The sequence below is a fragment of the Tenrec ecaudatus genome, chromosome 18 (assembly GCF_050624435.1).
Source record: "Tenrec ecaudatus isolate mTenEca1 chromosome 18, mTenEca1.hap1, whole genome shotgun sequence".
Lineage (NCBI taxonomy): Eukaryota > Metazoa > Chordata > Mammalia > Afrosoricida > Tenrecidae > Tenrec > Tenrec ecaudatus.
In genome coordinates, this window is record NC_134547.1 from 40416056 (window position 1) to 40436486 (window position 20431).

The window sequence follows — 20431 nt, forward strand, 5'->3', positions numbered from 1 at the left end:
GAAATGTGTTGATGTGGCTACTCAGACAGCTTCCCAGGGTAGACAGTTAATCTGCAGAAAACCCGAAAAGCCAAAAATGACTCCTTTCTGCTACTTTGTTATCCAGGATCCTCTTTTCCATAGTTGCTGTTTTATTGTGAGGTGATTAATGCGTTGTTGGGTTTTTTGTTTTTGCTGGCAGTGGGTTTAATCTCCAGTCTCATAGGCTGCCCAGATGGGGCCCTTGGGGTGTGGTCATTGCAGGGGCGTGGCCTTGGCAGGAGACCTAACCCTAATGAGTTGTTTTTTAAGGTAGCGTAGCGACTGTCACCTTCTTCGGTTTGTTCACTACTGAGGTACCTGGGTCGGGATTCTGTCATTTAGTCTCACAACAGCCTTATGAAGAGGACACTGAGGGCTCAGGAAGCACATGTGAGGCTCGGGGTAGTTCAGAGAGCGGCTGGGACCACCCAGTAGATGCAGAAGTCAGAGATGAGTACCTTAACCAGAGACCTCTGTCTGGTTGGGCTTTGGCCAATCAGAATCCAACTCAAACTGAAGGGTGCCAACCTAAGGGAAAGCAGGAGCAGGCAACAGAAATCAGGGATGTTAACGAAGTGGAGACGCACTGGTTTTTGTCCCTCTTTGGTGTAGCAGGAGCCTTCGTGGCTTAGTGGTTACAAGTTGGGCTGTAGCCCACAAGGTCTGTAGTTCAAAACCACAAGCAGCTCCACAGGAGAAAGACTGGGCTTCCTACTCTTGTAAAGAGTTATAGTCCTGGAAACTCACAGGGGCCTTTTTACCCTGCCCTAGAAGGTCTGTATGAGCCAGAATTGGCTTGAAGGCAGTGAGGTTTTGGGTTGGGTTGGTTTCTCTGTATGTTTGTCATGCTTTGTCACGGCCCGATGCTGTTGCAGGCATTCTGGAGGCACAGCCGAAAGGAAGGACCTCTCGCTAGCTCTAGTCAGAGAAGGATGCTGACTGGCAAGGATTAGATCCTGGACCAATCTTCATGGCCCATCTGGGACCACATGTCTACCCTTGACACAAGAGGGCAGGGTCTGTACCAGAAAAACTTAGAAGGGCACTGAGCAGACAACCTTGAGCCTAACCCTGGGCCCACAATTGCTGCCACCATCAACACTCCCAGGGATTCTTTCTAAGAGAGGATTTCCTTAGTCTCTGAGAGGAGGGCCCCCACCCCTCACCTTAGTGCCATGCCTGTCAGATTGTCATTACCTTTTGGGTAATTTGGATTTACATAGTTTGTAGAATATGATGGGGGATGCCCAAATAAACCAAGAAAAAGCTCCATTGGGTGGAGCTTTCAGAGAAAGCGTTTTTCCTGGTAGGCAAGCATCGAGTAACCCACTCTGAGTTAGTGCACCCAGTGGCGTAGCCTGGGAAAGTTCTCTCTGGTCACATTGAATGTTTGAGTAAAAGCAGTTTTGCTCAAACTTCGGTTTTTTGATGGCCAATTCTAGAGAAGTGTATGTGGCTGTGAAATTTTCTTTCCTGCTTGGGAAAAATGCCGCAGAAACGGTTGTGATGCTGAACACAGCTTACAAGGACAATGCTATGGGATAAACTCAAGTATATGAGTGGTTTTCTAGTTTCAAAAAGAAAACGTTGATTGATGACAAACCTCACTCTGGGCGTCTGTTAACTTCCTGAACAGGCAAAAGTATTGACTTGCTAGTGCATTTAGAGTTCATTCCACCAGGTCAGACTATTACTCAAGCTTTCTACTTAAAGGTACTGAAAAGATTGTATAACAGTGTGTGACAAAAAAAAAAAGGCCTGATTTGTGGCAGATGGAGACTGGTTTTGCCACCACAACAATGTATTTGCTCACGCAGCCATCTCAGTGCCCCAGTTTTTGGCAAAAAACAGCATGCCTCTCTTGCCCCGTGCTCCTGACTCACCTGACCTGACACCATGAGACTTCTTTTTGTTTCTGCAAATGAAGAGGGACACAAGAGGACAGCGATTTGATGATGTAGAAGAGGTGAAGAAGAAAACAAGGGAGGTGCTGCCAGCCACCCAAACAGATGTTTGAAAAATACTGCCAAGAATGGAATCGCAGATTTGACAAAAGTACTAAATGTCGTGGAGAGAACCTCGAAGGTGATAAGATTGTTTTGTTTTAAAAAAATTAATAGCTTGGGGAGAAATTCTGGGGTTTTTTTGGGGGGGGCGGGTACCCGCTGGTATGAACACATGAAAAGGAGTGGGTTCCGCCCCGGGCTGCTGGTGGAAATGTTTGTACCCCAGCTGCTCCTTGGGAGGCAGATGAAGCAGGCTACTTCCTTGAAGGAAGCCTCCTGGACCTATTTTACTCCATCCCATATCATGGCTGCAAATCAGCATCGAGTCCATGGCCATGAGCGTGTAAAAGATTCTAGTACCACAAGGACATCAAATAAAATCAAAAGGACAATAAAAGTCAGCTTTCCTCCATCCCCGCCTATCCAGCATCCTTTGGGGTCTTTCCCAAACTGTTGAGTCTAGTGTGATAGGTGTGAGCAGGAGCTTTGGGCTCTGCTGGCTGGGCTCACGTCCGGACCCACTCCTGCAGCAGCCAGGTCAGCAACTCTGGGCTTCAAGGGAAAGGCTTGACCCCTCCACCTCTCTGTTTCCTCTGTGAAATACAAACCTCAAACCTGTCACTGTGGAGTCGAGGCCAGCTCACGTCCATCCCAAGTGTGGCACAGCCAGACCAAATTCCACAGAGGTGTCTGGGTTGTGATTTTTAGAGGACAGATGGCTAAGATTCTCTGGGGAGCCATGAGGTGGGTTTGAACCACCACCTTCTCTGTGATCAGTCAAATGCAAACCACATTTCCTTGCCCAGGGATATCTAAGCGTACTATGAAAACATGAGAAAAATAAATGCTTTTAGATAAAACATCTTCTCGGTTAAATTTTTTTTTACATTTTATTAGGGACTCATACAACTCTTATCACAATCCATACATATTCATACATCAATTGTATAAAGCACATCCATACATTCCCTGCCCCAATCATTCTCAAAGCATTTGCTCTCCACTTAAGCCCTTTGCATCAGGTCCTCTTTTTTTTCCCCTCTCTCCTCGCTTAAATTTTTTTAATCTAAAAAACTATTTCCAACATAGTTTACAACAGAAAATTACGCAATATCAACTGAACTCACCACCCAGATCTTAAAATGCTGACATTTTGCACTATTTATTCCAGATCTATTTTTAAGTAAGAAAACCCTTCAGTGACTGTTTAATCTCCTTCTCACTCCACACTTTTGTCTTGCCATGAGAGGTAGCGTAGCACACGTCCTTGCACCCTCTTTCCCTCTGACCTCTGTGTTTGGCGATCTTCCCCTCTGTGCTGGAGCGCTGCTCCTTTCCCTGACAGCTACGCCGCCTCCTACTGCAGGGGGATTCCGTCCTGTACTTAGCCATGCTGCACTGAGGGGCCTGCGTGGCTCGTTTTCGTACCCACTGGCAGGGGCCCGGGCAACTGTCCTGGATGTGGAATTCTACCTTACAGGCTGGCTTGGGCAACATTTGTCCCGGAATTGATGTCAGAGGAGCCATTGTTACCTTCCCGGGACCCTGCGCTCTCCACTGAACCACCTCTGCCAGTTGCCTTTGAGTTTCTTCCACACTGAGTCACGATGACCCCAGCTATATGAGTAGAAATGTGCTTCACGGGGCTAAAGGGGCTGGTCTTTTTAAAGTAAATCACCAGCCCTGGTGCTTCTGGGTCAACTCGACCACCAAGCTTTGAGTGAACCCTTTGCACCAGCCAGGGAGTTTGAAATCCATCTGGAGCCTCAAAAAGTTACAGACTGAATATATTCTCAAACATGCTGGCTGGCCAGTCTGGAGGTGCCCCATTTCTCCCAGAACTGCAGAGCCACCTGGGCACAGAGGTGTGGCATGTCCCAAAGGACAGGGGAGAGCCCCAGTCGTCAGGGCTGCTCTCATCTCTAGGGATCAAGGGGGAGCCTAGGGACTTATTGACTTCCAGCCCAGGCATGGCAGTTACACTTTTTGGCAATGAAAATGGCCATTCTTTTGGGGGCCCTTTTTGTCTTTTTTTCCTTAATATTTAAATCTCAACTTATGACTAGATCAGAGGGAAAGCAAGGGTAGAGGTGGCAGCAGGAGGGAAAGGTTCCCTGTGCCTTTTCTGTCGGATGACACCACTAATACCCTGGCTCCTTGGGAGGCCCGTGGACGTGCCAGGGGATCTCTGGAATGAACTCAGTGAGTTGCTTGTGAACGCCCTCACCACTTTACTGGAGCAGTCAGGCCCTTTTTGCCTCACAAGGCCAGCAGACCCCTCTCCCAACATCAGGATGGCTTTATACACTCAAAAACTTACTGCCGTTGAATAAATTCCAATTCAGAGTGACCGCAGAGGGGAGAGGGCAGAGAAGAACTGCTCCCGTGGGTTCCCACGACAGTAATTCCATGGGAGTAGAATGTCTTCTCTTTCTCCCTGGGAGATGCTGGTGCTTTCCAACCGCTGGCCTGTGGTTAGCTACCAGTGCCACCAGGGACTTTGAGAGCTGTGCAGTGCAGAGCAAATCCACGGGATTTGGCCACTTTGTGAATCTTCAAGTGAACCAAAGCATCCTGGGGACACAGGGTTAAAAGCTCTGCGGCTAACCGAAATAGTGGCTGTTGGAGTGCAAGCGTGGTCCTCAGGAGAAAGGCTTGGATCTGCTGCCAGAGAGATCACAGCCTAGCCGGTCCGAGGGAGCAGCTGTACTCCATCACCTGCGCTCAGTGGGCCTCAGCACAAAAAGGACCGCCCACAACAATGGCCCTCTTCATTCATCGAGAAAGGTTGATCACTCCTCAGTGGTGCCCGTCATTTGGGGCTCTGGTGTGGCTTGTGGTCTGGTCACCTCTCCTGGACCAGCAGGCTGACGGAACGGACTCTTTCATAGCGGCCCATGCGCTTGCGTGGTTTTACTGATTCATGTGTTTCCCTGTCCATGGGCTTTCTAGAGGCAGTATCTTCTTTTAATATGAGGAGGCGGAATGGATGGGAGACGGCGTTTCCACTATTGGAAGTGACCTTAGGATGAAAAGGACAGAGGCTGGCCTACTTGCCTCATCACCACTCGCTTCCTTTTCTCAGGTCGAAGAGCCCTGGTACTTCCTGGTCCATAAGCTAGATAAGAGTCCTCCGCCTAGAGATGACCTTGGCATAGACAACAGAGGCCCACTGCCCTGGGGGGAGGGGATGGCGGGAGGGATGCTCATAATGGGTACTTCTCATTCTTTGACTACTTACGAATCTCCTGGCTAAACTTTAAAAATATATCAGTGCCTGGACCCCACTTCTAATGATGCTGACTCACTGTGCTGGAGTGCAACCCAAGAATAAAGAGGCTCCAAGCTCCCCAGGTAAATTACCTGTGCAGCCCGGCTTAAGAACCCAGCAGTGTTTCCCTAAGGTGACCTGAGAAGACTCCTTTGAGGGACGTAGTCCACATCAGGAGGCAAAACCACTGCTAATCAGTCAAAACCAAGTGTAGTGTTTCCTAGGCTTCTCAAGACTCTTGCAGTGCAGCCGGTTGGGTCTGGACAGCTGACTAGCAGTCCAACGTTACCCAGGAGTGTCACCGAAGCTCTATGACAGGGTAACACTGCTGTCTCAGGGCTTCCTTGGCTGTAATCATTACAGGATCAGATTGGCAGGTCTTTCCTCGCTCATTAGTAGAGGCACTAGGTGAGCTTGAACTAGCAGTGTTTCCATTAGCAGCCAAGTACTTAAACCATTGTATGCCACCAAGCCCAAAACCCACTGCCATGGATATCAACCCAACGTCAACTTTTCCAGATTGTGAATCTTGACAGCAGCAGGCCACCTCATTTTCTCCCAGGGAGGGGTTGGTGGGTTGGAGCCAATGACCTTGGTCTGATGCTTAACCCACAGCACTACTAGGACTCCATTATTACAAACGTGCAGGCAGCAAACGAGAATCAGATTGAGACTGGCGTGTTCTCTAGCCAGGGCACCTCCACAGTGATCCCTGTGTGCAGGCTACCCGCAGACCCCTTCTTGATCTGCAGGAGTAGTGTCTGTCGTAGGCCAGGTAAACAGGAGCTTGCTTGGTGTACTTCCTGATCTGTAGTGAGCAATGTTATATTTTCTATCGCATTAGATGTGCTTCAGATACAGCGTCTTTGGAGGTTTAAACAAAAGGAGGCACAGACACATGGAAACCCTTGGACAAAAAGATATCCCCAGGTATTGTGGGGGCAGGAGACGCGGGCTTGGAGAGGGTCACATCTGGAGGAGCTCTCAGAGAGGCCAAGGCAGAATCCCAGTAGCTGCCCTGACTGTCTCCTTCCTCTTAGACCCTTTCCCCCAAAGTCCCTGCAAATTCAGGATGTCCTTCTGTATCCTGTAGCCCAGGAGTGCCGAATCATGCACATCCTTCCTCTCGGTGGGTGGCTCCTGCAGAGGTGACGGAGTCCAGGAGCAGGATCACAGCATGTAGGTCTGTGGGAAGGGATTAGGGGAACACAGCCAAACAGCTCACGGTTGACTGTCTGGATGTTGGAGTTGGGAAGGTTGGTGATGAGTGACGTTACTTCTAAGCCACGTGACCTTGGAGTGGAGAACCAACCTCTCTCCGTTGTTTTCTTCCTGTAACATGGGACTCATCAGAACATCAACCTCACCAGACTCTCATGCGGATCAGGTAGGCATGAAGAGCTCAGTAAAAGAGTCTGGCACACGGGCCCCGAAGCAAACCAGTTGCCATTGAATCTGTTTTAACTCATGGTGACCAGGGGCCATAATCTCAAAGGTTCCACCTAGCTTCAGCAGCCAGTAAGCCTGGTATTTTTATTACTTTGGGGTTTGTTGCATATTTTTCTCCCACTCAATCTGAGACCCTCTAGTGCAGTGGTTCTCAACCTACATAATGTCGTGACCCTTGAATACAGTTCCTCATGTGGTGGTGACCCCCCAACTATAAAATTATTTTCATTGCTACTTCATCGCTGTAATTTTTCTTCTGTTGTAAATCAAGCGACCCCTCTGAAAGGGTTCTTCAACCGCCAAAAAGGTCGCGACCCACAGGTTGAGAACCACTTCTCTATGGTGATTCTTTTAAGTGTGGTCGGCAGTAAATGGTAGCTGGGTACCATCTAGTTTTTCTGGTCTCAGCTTGGTGGCAGCTGCTGTTTGTGTGACCAATTAGTCCTTTGAATTAATGTTTTCCAAGGGTCTTTGAATTTCTTACTTGTTTGCTGTTGAGGGGGAGAGATTAATCATTACGTTTTAGATGGCCACTCCAATACTTTAAAGACCCCAGCTGATATTCACCTAAGTATGTCCAGTGATCTTTGCATCCCCTAAACTATAGTCCCAAGACCCATTCTCTTCAGGTGTTTGATTATGGCTGAGAAGACGACATTCTTTTGCCCCTGTTTGCTCTTTTGTCTTGTGCGATTAAGTGCCACCAGGCCAGCTTTAACCCAGAGTGACCTATGCACAATGTCATGAAATGCAGCACGGTCCTGCTCTTTGATGCACATAGATAAATGGGCAGCACATACAAATATAGTAGAACTCTCTGCCCGATCCATATGTCATGAATGTAGTCCCTTTCACCTACTCACGCTTAATTATCTTGTCTGTCTATATGTCCAGTTGTAGGCCAATGCTTATTATTACTGCTAACATAGGGTTGTCTATGAGATAGCATCGATCTTTGTTGTTTACGGCTCTGTGCCCCTCTCTGAGTTTTCCTTTTCTCTACTGGTATTGCGCTGACCGCCTCCTCACGGTATGGTTGCCTTTCCTGTTACTCAAATTGATCCGTGCCTATTATCCAGTGACTTTTCCTCCCCTCTCCGCCCACCCCAGATAACCATGGTTTTTTTTGCCCCCCTGTGTGTAAAAATTTTCTTGACTTTTTGTAAGAGTGAACTGATACAGTATTTGATCATTTGTGATTGAGTTGTTTCATTTAGCATAATGTCTTCCAGGTCATCCAATTATGAAGTGTTTCATTGACTCTTCATTAGTCATTAATAGTATGTAATATTTCATTGTATATGTGAAAAATGTATGTGTACCAAAGTCTATCTATTCGTCTGTTGATGAACACTTGGCTTGCTTTCATCTCTTTGCCATTGTGAATAATGATGCAATGAACTTGGCTGTGCATGTATTTGCTCATGTGCTGGCACTTCTTTCTTTAGGATGCCTAGTAGTGGTATTGCTGGATCAAATGGTATTTCCAACTTTTAAGGTAGTGCCATACCATTGTTCACAGTTGTTACACAATATTACAGTACCACTGACAGTGCACGAGAGTTCAAATCTCTTCACACCCTCACCAGCCTTTATTGTTTTCTGCCTTGTGGAATGTTGCTATTGTTATTGGAATGAGATGTTACCTCATCGTGGTTTAGATTGGCATTGCTCTAATGACATGATTTCAAGCATTTCGTTATGTGCTTGTTGGCTGTCTGAATGTCTCTTTTGGTGAGATATCTCTGTTCATGTCTTCTGACACCCCCCTCCTTATTTTTACTGCAAAGGAAATTTTATTTTAGACATCATTCTCCATTAATTTTTGTCATCACGTGAATGTTGCTTCATGCCATTATTTAAACATGAATCATTTATATCCACAACCGACTTCTGTACTCACAAAAAGAATTTTTATGATTTATGTAAATATGTTTACTAGTGAAGATTAAACACTTACTAGAGAAGATTAAATACTAAGATACAATGAACATCTGTAGCATCTAATATTTTATAGCTAGCAATGTTGAAGAGAGGTATTTTAAATCACCTTTCATCAGAGTGACTATGTAAAAAATGAACGAATCATTTAGAAGTCCCAAGTCTTGAAAGTTTTCCAATGCAAGTATAAAAATAGTTACAGACAAGATTTTTTTTAACAATTTATTGGGGCTCGTACAATTCTTATCACAGTTCATACATATACATACATCAATTGTATAAAGCACATCTGTACAGTCTTTGCCCTAATCCTTTTTTTCTCCTCTTTTCTTTTTTTACATTTTATTAGGGACTCATACAACTCTTATCACAATCCATACATATACATACATCAATTGTATAAAGCACATCCATACATTCCCTGCCCCAATCATTCTCAAGGCATTTGCTCTCCACTTAAGCCCCTTGCATCAGGTCCTCTTTTTTTTTTCCCCTCCCTCCCGTTTCCCCCCTCCGTCATTTGCCCTTGGTAATTTATACATCGTTATTTTGTCATATCTTGTCCTATCCGGAGTCTCCCTTCCCCCCTTCTCTGCTGTCCCTCTCCCAGGGAAGAGGTCACATGTGGATCCTTGTAATCAGTTCCCCCTTTCCAACCCACTCACCCTCCACTCTCCCAGCATCGTCCCTCACACCCTTGGTCCTGAAGGTATCATCCACCCTGGATTCCCTGTACCTCCAGCCTTCATATGTACCAGTGTACAGCCTCTGTCCTATCTAGCCCTGCAAGCTAGAATTCGGATCATGGTAGTTGGGGGGAGGAAGCATCCAGGATCTGGGGGAAAACTGTGTTCTTCATCGGTACTACCTCACACCCTAATTAACCCATCTCCTCTCCTAAACCCCTCTATGAGGGGATCTCCATTGGCCGACACTTGGGCCTTGGGTCTCTACGCTGCACTTCCCCCTTCATTTAATATGGTATATATATACATATATACACATACATACACACACTTACATCTTTTTTTTGCATGATGCCTTATACCTGGTCCCTTGGCACCTCATGATCGCACTGGCCGGTGTGCTTCTTCCATGTGGGCTTTTTTGCTTCTGAGCTAGATGGCCGCTTGTTCACCTTCAAGCCTTTAAGACCCCAGACACTATCTCTTTTGATAGCCGGGCACCATTCAGACAAGATTTTAAAGAAGCATCATCACATCCACTTCCTCTCATAATTTCTGTAATATTGTGTCTTCCAATGGCTCTCGTTTGCCTGCAAGAGGTGCACAGATAAGATTAATGTTTTGCTCGACGTCTTTGATGTCCTGAACGTTCTATCGCTCTTTAGTTTTCTTTAACCTGCTTATTATGAATGCAGAGTGCCATTTCTTCTTGCCCTCTTCAACGTTCTTCATTGCACCAATGGTTGTATTCCTTAGCTCTCACTGGTATTTGACAAGTTCATTTCGACATTTTTTCAAATTCAAATGAATTGTTCACTGTAGGCTCTTTCCCAGCAGCTTTTTGGAATGTTTTAGCCCACCTGACTTCATTAGGGCTGTGCTTCCTTTTCACGTTTTTATGATATTTTAATTTTTTTTTTAGTTTAGTACTTTGTTGGATGTGTGGTTGTTAAATAACTTTCTAAGTTTGTAAGTTCTCTTCTGTTTTCTCTCCTCTGCACATTTTTTGTTATGTTTGATAGTTTAATTAGGGCCCCTAAGTTTGCCCCTGCTTTTTCTTTGATGATCTTTCCCGGTTTGGGTTTTTGATCTAGCTTGAGTTTATATTTTCATCTGGTGTGAGGTATGGATCCTGCTTCATTTGCCTGGATGTGGATATCCAGTTTTTCCAGAACCATTTGTTGAAGACACTGTCTTTTCCCAATTTAATGTCGAGTCAGCCTCCTTACGTGGATGAATTTGCTTCTGGGTTCTCATTTCTACTCCCTTGTATCGGGACCAGGCAGTTTTGACAATAGTAGCTCTACTGTAGATTTAGTTCCAGTGTCAAATCCGGAAGTGTGAGACATCCTTTTTTGTTGTTCTTCCATCATGCTTGTCTAAGTGGAATCATTTTCCTTCCCATTATAAGTTCGTGATCAGGTTTCCAATCTCTCTAAGGAATATGGATGGTATCTGGATTGGGATTATATCTATAGGCTACTCTGGTTAATACTGACATTTTCACAGGGTTAAATTTTCCTTTCCATGAGTTTTATATGCTCTTCCATGTATGTAGGTCTCTTTTCGTTTCTTGTAGTAGTGTTTTGTAGTCTTCGTTGTGTGAGTCTTTTGTGTCTCTTGTTAGGTTAACTCTCATGTGTGTTATCTTCTGGAGCTATTGTAGAAGGTATTGTCCTTATTTTCTTTACAGGGCTCTCTTCGTTAGTATAAAGAAATCCAACTGGTTTTGAATGTTGATCTTGTACCTTGCTGCTTTGCTGATTATTACAATTAGCTGCAGTAGTTTTCTTGCTGAATCTCTTTTCTTTGTATAGGATCATATCAGCAAATAAAGATAGATTTACTTCTTCCATACCAAGGTGAGAGTCCTTTATTACCTTTCTTGTCTTTCTACCCTGGGTAGGACTTCAAATACTCATTTACTGATCCATTCTTCAATTCATTAGTTGTACCCTTTTGTCCTGCTAATGCGTTATCTATCTCTGAACTGTCAATGTGAATCCCCAATGTTTCCAATTGCTGTCTTTGTGTAGTTTCTAACTGTATGTTAAGTTGTTGTCTTCGTCTTGCATTGCTTTCCTGAACTCTTCTATGGTACCATCTATGCTTTCGTCAATTATGTGTGTGTTTTACTTCCGCCCTTGGAAAGCCTTATAAATGAGGAAACCAAAAGCAGCTTGTGGGAAAATTCTATTATCTTATAATTCTATTATTTAATTCTATTTTCTATGAATTCTTTGAAGCTCCTTTATATATATCGTTTGAGTTCTATTGCATGTTCTTCCGAGAAGAGAGTCCCGGAGTCCAATGTCTCCAGTTGCCACTCGGCAGGCCATCCCCTCCAAATCGGCCCTCAACCCAAGCAACTAGGGCTCTAATAGGGCACGGCTTTCAGCCCTTTTCGCTGGATACCTCCTTGTCTCTAGTCACCTGAGACACCAACATACTTGCCCAACTCTACTGCACTTTCCTCTCCCAGCCCCGGTGTGTATTTACTCACCTTGCTTCAGTTAGTATCTGGCACACTGGGTCTCTGTCTCAGTGGGGATCGGCAAAGTCCGCTTCTCCTGCATGTTCAGATGCACCATGGGGCCCTGCTCTGCCTCTCTTCTACTTTCACTCGGTCTCCTTTCCTAATTAGCATTCAATCCTCTTCTATGATGCTCAGAGGTTGGGGTTAACGTCTCTCTGTTTCCGTTAGTTTTTCTGGGATCTGTTGGACAGATTTTAGCTAGAGTTTATAACCAGGATACCACCTTGTCTCTGCCTCTCCAATGGCTGGGTTTTTGTTTTAAGTAGATCACCAGCTCTTTTTTCTAAGGCACCTTTTGGTGGTGGCCTTAAACCTCCGACCTCTCAGGAAACCGATGAAGAGTATAACTGGTTCATGTACTGGACTATTTACTGAAAAGCTGGAGGACTGAGCCCACCCAGAAACACCTTGTAAAAAATTGTGGTGATCTATTTCCTAAAAGTCAGCCATTGAAAGCCCTCTGGAATTCAATTCTACTCTGATATGTATGAGGGCATCATGAGATGGAATGGTGACTTGCTTGGCATATGGTAGACCCTCAATAACTGCCAGTTGCTATTATGAGAATCTGACATCACAGGCCTTAGGTGCAGTCCTGACCAATGATGGATGCCCTGCTCCTACCTGGCAGTGCTGTGCCAATTCACCTGTGTGCTTTAGGACCACTCCACCTGGTCTTTGGCTTCTCTCTTCCATGTTTACTGGGATCGCTCAATTCTTTATATACCTGATGTACACCGTTAACTTGAGTTATACCTGCCCCTTAATTTCTATATTTGTATAAGATGTCTAGTTCTCGCAAACTGCGCCTTGGGGTAGCAACTCTGTGCCCTAAAAGGATGGCGTGCAGTTTGTACCAATAGTGTGAAAACCATGCCCAGAAGTGCCTTCCCCTGACAAGAACCACTGGGACAACTGATGGCTGCCCTGTACCTAGTCTGTCCTTCCCCAGCTTCTAAGATGAGGCAAGGGCCCCAGGATTATCAGGAATCTAAATTTATCTTATTTACCGCTTGTTCATCATTTACTGTATGCTCTGTGCATATTCACTGACATTCTTACAAATACCTCTTCCCAGGAGTCTGTGGGCATTGTCAAAGTCTAGCCCTGCCCTGTCTCTAGCATCACTCTGCCAAGTCTCAGGAAATGTGAACAGTGAGAGGCTCCAGGAGACGGGACTGTAGCCTGGTCTGAGTTCCCAGCCACAGCAAGATGGTATCCCATCCTTCCTTGGGCCCTGCCCGCCCTCCTCCAGAGCACGGACCACGTTTGCACTTATATACATGACAAATCTCTGATGATTTGATTAACATCTGTTTCTGCCAAAGCACTTATGTTGTTCACCAGAGATTAGTCTTGTAGCACCTTGTAGGTGCTGGTGCCTCCATCCAATTGCCCCAAGCCAGAGCAAGTGGGGGGGTCTGCTATCAGCATTCAATTATTTCTCCTTAATTGGCTTTACAAACACAAGTGGGCAGTACATCATTCCTCCCACAGGATCACTTCTCTCATGCATGTTCATTCTGCCACCAGGGAGACACAGCTGTACTTGTACAGACTGAAAACTAGGGATGTTCTGGGTGACACGCAAGAAAGGGGCACCAAGTTGGACTCAGCCCGTGTGCTTCCAGAAGAGACCCTTGTGGCTTTGAGGAGCTTGGGTCCCTGGTCCAGATCCTTTCCAGATGGAAGGAGATGTGCCCCTGGCCATATGAGCTGAGGTCACCTTATTGATTTCCTCTGCCTCTCTCTTCAAAAAGCAGCATCTGATTGTGATTTGGCTCGGAAAATCCTGGCTGGAATATCCTAGTCATGTGGAATATTCCTTGTGACCTTTTTTCCTTTCCTTCTCCACCACCCCGCCTACTGCCCCTTTCTTCCATCACTGTAGAGGGAAAAACTCACTCAGTCTTGCTGTGCAACTTAGTCACTGCAAGCTTGTCTCCAAGGCCTGACCACTCCCCAGTGCCAAAATTGAGTTGGAGGTACTCCCTGTAGGAAGCCAATGCTGGCTGAGATCTCAGGGAGGAGAGAGCCAGGTAAGAAGGTAGAGGGAACAACCTGTGCTCTGAGGTGGGAGAGGAGATATTAAATAAGCTGAAAGAGGCTGTGTGATTGAGTGCAGATGACATGGGGTGCAGGTGTGGGTGTAGGATACATGCCTAGGGATCAGACTGGCAGGGCCTGGGGGCATAGTGGGGAATCCCACTGAGAGACACATGAAGTTTTGGAAGAAGTGAAGAAATAGTATCCTGCAGGAGAGGCTTTCCTGGTAGGACACGAGAGTGGGCTTCAGTAGACACTGAAAGAAAGTGACTGACTTTCTAGGAGTCCCTGGCTTACGTGCTAACTGAAAGGTTGAAAGTTCAAATCCACTCAGGTGTCCCTTAGAAGAAATTCCTGCTAATCTACTTTAGAAAGATCAGCCATTAAAAGCCCAATGGAACACAGTTTACTCTGCACACCAACAGTTTATCCCTGTGAGTCAGACTCAAACTTTCCTACTCATAAAAGTGCTAAGGGTCCCCTGGTTGGTATATACCTGGGATCAGCAATACCGTCTCTGCTGTGGGAGCATGATCTTAAGTTGGAGAGGGAGCAAAACGTCATGTTAGCAAGAAAGAGGGAATAGAGGTCTCCCCCTTCTGTCTATAATTGCCGCAATGGCCCTAGTGGAGGTGGGAAAGCAATGGCTGACTCTCTGCCGGGAGAAAGAAGAGAATGGAAGCCGATATTGACTTCAATGCAGGCGATTTAAAAGGCCTCTATGTTCCAGCGTTGTGCTATGCTTCTGACAGACCTTTGAAGTCAGTCTGGCCCGGTGGGGAGCGGGCTTCTGTGGAGACAAGTTGCTAACAGGGGCGGAGGAAGGGGGCCCAGGGCAGCCGAAACTCTATTAGGCATGCTCTAGCCAAAAAAAAAAAAAAAAAAAGGCAAATCCAATGATAATGTACATCTGTTTCGGGGAATTTATAAGCTTTGAACATTTTTTATGGGCAGATAAGTGGGTCCTTTTCTTACCCTAACTTAGAACTTCAAAGCGGAGTGTGTGGATAATGCAAATTGCTGAAATATGAGATTTTCTCTACAAAGAGGTTCCCGAAAAAGAGGAAGAAAAAGAGCAAGGGGGAGAGAGAGTGTGGAGGCTAATTGATGCCAGTCTTTTATGTGCCCAGCAAAAACTGGACAGAAATTGATTTTTATGAAATCAGAAATTTATGTGCAAGACATGGGAAGGAGAAAGAAGTGAGGTAGGTGTCGGGGCTGGGCCTGGGAGAATCGTCCCTTCCCACTACGAGGGAAGATAAGGCAAATGGGCACAAGGACATTTCAGAATAAGCCAGGGCAGATTAACTCAGGGCCTGGTTGACCCAAAGGAATACAGAGCAGGAAGGTGCTTGAGAGCTGGGGAAATCAGGCAAGGCTTCCTAGAGGAGAGACACTGACTCTGTAGCACAGAGCTGGTTCAGGCAGCTGAGAGGGGAAGAATGGAAATTCTAGAAATGAAACAGATTGGCAGGTCCCTGGGTTGTGCTTCATCCACCTCATCCTCCCTCCACTCTCAACCCTGTGTGCTTTCTTGTCTCCTTACTCCTACCCCAAGCAACTTGCCTTTGAGTTTCTGGAGGGCAGCAGCTTAGTAAACCTCAATATATGCTTGATGACTGAATGAATGGGTGAATAGTGGATGTGAGGCATTGAAAACAGAGCTGGCAAAAGAGAAAAAAATGATTAGGGCAAAGACTGTACAGATGTGCTTTATACAATTGATGTATGTATATATATATGAACTGTGAAAAGAATTGTATGAGCCCCAATAAATTGTTAAAATTAAAAAAAAAAAAAAGAAAACAGAGCTGGCCTCAGTGGAAGAAAGTCTTTAGATAGCACAGGAAAGCACCACACGGAGACCTCTCATTGTGACAAGACCATTACCTTTGCCAGTGGTTAGTTCAAGAAAGGGAATGTGACCCTCTTCTAGCCAATGAGACCTAGAGCACTGGTAGAGGGACCTCTTGGGAAATGGTCCTTGCAAGATGTTGTCTTGACGCAGTGTGATGCCTGACATGGTGCCAGCTGTCTGGGTACCAACTTGAAGTTGAGGCCAACACTGAGGATCACAGAGCGCAGATATGGAGAAAATCTCAGTTCTGGACAATGTCACCTTGCTATGGCTGTACAGCACCTGGCAACCATCCTGTGTCTGTTTTCTAGGTGTCTGACCTTTCTCGGGCAAAGATCCTAAAATACGGAGATGTGTGCAAGTCAAGAAACACTGGTAGGGGAATGAATCAGGGGAGGAAAGCAACTGTCAGCCACACTAGCTCTGCCTGAGGACCTCAGGGGCCATGTGGAATACCCCCTGGAAGTTTTCCCCCCACCCATAGAGCAAGGGACTGGGTTCTTTATCCTCCCTTCCTGCCAGCCATTGGGCAGGGTGGCCAGGGAGCCTGTAGCAAGAGCCACAGGTGCTTGGAGTTGGAGATTTGGCTGATAGGTATAGAAATGAAAACAGGGCAAGACACTGGCAGCATCTGCTATTTGGATTTTCAGTTATTTATACCTGAAACCACCTGAATCTATGCCAGGATCCAATGAAGAAAAGGGGTGAGATATTTGGACATTTTCCTGGGAATCAACAGGAAACTAGGAAACAAAGAGGAGTGACGTATTGGGCAGCAGGGGAAGGACAGTCGGAGGCAACTAGGAAAACTTGGGGGAGCGGGGACTCAACATCTGCCTCTACCTAACATCCTGCCAGCATCCTGGAGGCTTCAGGACCCACTGAGTCATAACCTTTCCATTTTTTAATTACCTTCACCACCCCCGCTCCACACCCCTGCCACCACTGTCTTTCAAGGACCTCCATTTTTTTCCTTCTGTAGCAGTGCCTCTGGAGCTCCGCTGTGACCCTCACATGCCCCACCTCAGAAGTCTCAAACACTGCTGTTAACTGTCATCCAATAGCCCCTCAGATCTTCCCAACAAGCCAGCTCTCCTGCCTCATCTCTTGTCCTCACTCTCTTACCTCTACACCCAGCTTGCTCCTATGGTCTACATCTCCCACACTCCACACCCAATCCCTCATGTCTGCCACCTCTGTCTTTCTGCCTCACCCACCTGACAAAAGTCAACTCAAAACAGCAGAGAGCTCAGGATCCATGGTTCTAAGGTGAGATAGGTAATTGACACTGTGCCTAGAGATTGACCCATGACTTCCTCGTCCATAAACCCAGTCTGGCAACCACCTTTCTTGAGTTCTGACTGTTATTCATGACTGCTCACAGCCCCTTTAGAAACTGCCCACCTTTGGATTCTGTGCACAAGTTGTTCCTTGCTCTCCTATAGCCATTCTGAATTTCTTCCTTGATAAGAGAGACTCTGGTTTTGAGTTCAAAAATAAAAACCACAGTTCCCAGACTCCTTGGCAACTAGAAATGGGTTTGTGATGAAATTCTGGTCGATGGAAGAGTCATATTACAACTTCTTGGAATGTTCCTTACAAGATAAGTTGTTTCTACCCATAGTTCTCCTTCCTCTCTATCCCTTCTTCCATTCTGCTACCAGGAAAGGAGAGGTGGTAACAGGAAGTCCAGCTACCACCTTGGACCATGAGGACAAGACAACACCCTAGAGATGGTTCAGGGGTCCAATGGGCTGTGTGCTTGAGAACTTGAAGGAATGGGGCTTCTAATCCTGCCCTGGACACCTATTTTTGAACTATTCTATGAAGAAGCAATCAAGTTCTTATTTAAGCTACTTTCACTGGACGCGAATGTAATATTGAGTGAAATCGTTTCCCTTACATTAGAACCTGTTGAATTGTCTCCAACTTCTCCAGAACATTTTTAACAGTCTGATTTGCCTAATCTACTTAAAATGCTGGTATTGAAATCTGGTTTGTGGAACATCTCTTTACTGTCTTTACAATCTCCTGTCAATCATAATGATCTCAAAATAAAACTGCCTGGAGCAGATGTAATGATCAGAGGTGCCACTACTGTCTGCTCTTTCTTTAACAACACCCTTTCTGAGACGATGCTCATCATTTGTACTTTTTTAGATGGTGGCCTCGTTTAGATTTCAGCCCTGGCTCCCTTATGTTCGCCATGGTCTTAGGGACTTTCTTGAATCTCATCAATGATCAAGGCCTCAACGACCATCTCTAGGCTGCTGAGAAGTCGTTCCAACTACCTTGCAGACATTTCTGCTTGGATCTGCCTTAAAAGCTGTCATTCCTCCAACAAAAGACAAGACACTTCATCCAGGGGGCCAAGCAGGGGGCTTTGATGTTATCTTTTACTCCTGCCTTAAGACCTTTTCATTCCACAGGGTCCCTGCATGGCACAAACAGCTTACATTTTACTACTAGGCTGAAGTTTGGTAGTTCAGGTTCACCTGGCAGCTTATTGGAAAGAAGGCTAAATGGCACTTACTGCAGATTACAGCTAACAACTCCCCATGTAGCACAGTTCTACTCGGTAACGCATGGAGACAGCGTGAGTCAGAATGACTAGACAGCCTTTGGGTTGGTTTGGGCTGGGAGAGTGCTCTCCAAAGTTTCTGACTTTCCCCAGTAAGGATGAGGGTATGAAATGATGTGGAAAACTGACAACAGTCTCCCTGAATCGTGCCCCTCTTCCGAATGATCTAGATTACTCAGATTTGCAGTCCAGGCTGACTAGACTCAATGAATAACTGCTGACCCAGCCTCCCCCCCACCACAGTACTGAACTCTCACCAAGGCCCACAGCAGAGATGTGGAGCACAAAGGCAGAGATAGAGGGAGGACAAGAAGGCTTTCCTATCAACCGTCTATTCAACATATGACTCGCTAACAGGCAGCTTCCCATGCAGGAATTATGAAAAGAAAGAAACCCAATTTCCAAATAAAATAGAAGAGATGATTAAGGATCATTTTGCTAGCTTGAAAACTATAATTAATAGGCATTATTTGTATATTTAGAAGTTAGCATGCCGTAAGCTCAAGAGCCGTCATCAAATGACATTGTAAGCTCCGCATAATGCGACCGGGTCCAGATGTTGCTCTAAGCCTCGAAGGAGGGTTTGGGGATGGGCTACTGCATGGAGCAGTTGTGATGATAAAAGATGCCGCTTGCTGTTCTGCTCTTTAACAACATCCTTTCTGAGACGATGCTTATCATTTGTACTTTCATCTTTAGCTAAATAGCACATGGCCCTGGCTGATTAAAACCCCCGCCTGGTTTTAATCAGCCACTCCGGATCAGGTTTCCAATGGTGGTGGTGCTAGTGGTAGCCTGGCTGGTCCCATGGTAAGCTTTTCAACCACATCTCAGTCTGGAGAAAGGACAGATGGGATAGGGGTGTTACTAAGCCATAAGGCTTGGACTGGTGGCAGAACAACTGCTGTAGCCCTTCTAGAACAACCTGAGCCAGGCCCAAGGATGCCCCAGACATCAGGCTGTGCTGGGTCAGTTCCTTGTCAAAGGGGCTCGTTTCTCAAGGTCAGACCCACAAGTTTTGGTTGTGGCTAGGGGGTTGGACTATCGAATATTGCCCACCCAGGGAGAAAAGGGGCCAAGGAAAGGTGTCACTGAAAAGACTTGGTCAATGGAATAAGACCAGCAGAGCATGAATTCTGGCTCCATTAGCCATTGACTATGTGACTTGTCGCCATCCCCAATCTAAGAGCCACCTTCATCTTTTCTGGCAGCTGGTTTGGGTTAGTCCATTGCCATCTTCTCTGCACAGATGAATAAACCATCAAGGGCGGAGAGCTGACTCAACTCAGATTCTGAGACAGGAAGGAAGGTGGTGCTATTAACAAAAGGGGGCACTGAGGCAGCAGCCTGGGGCTTTGATGCGGGCCTGCTGGATCTTTCTTTCTCAAACCTGTGAGCTCCTACAGGGCTGGGACCTTGTCAGTCGTGTTCCCGGTGGTGAGGCCAATGTTCAGAATGATGCTCAGTTCTCAATCCTCAGTACTGAATGAAAGGTGAGTGACTACTAAATCCCTATAGGTACACAGCCAAAGTTACTTCAATCACCAGGCGCCCCTCACATGTGCCAGCTCCCCGCACCCCCACACACACCCTGGAGCTCCATGGAGCTGTGATGCTCCTCCTGGTCATGGAGCAGCATGTGGAAGTGACATAGAAGAAGCAGCCATAATCCCTGGGTAGCTTCAAGTGGTTTATGCTTGACTACTTGAGTTCATTTGAACTCATTCAGTTACCATACCAGAAATCCTGAGTGATATGTTTCCATAAAGATTCACTGCCATTGTGTCAGGGTAGAATAATCCCTGTGAGTTTCCAAACACCCTCAAACTGTAATTCTTAACAGTCAGAGTGCCATAGTTTACAGTATAACACCTGGGGTGGTCGTGAGCAGAAATCAACTAGATGGCAACGAGTTTGATTTTGGAGAGATTTGGGCACACTCTTCCTCTCCTCTTTGCCCCTGAAGCCTTGCATGAAGATGACAAAGATGAAAGACAGAAGCAACCTGGGTGCTGAGACATTGCCCAGAAGACCAA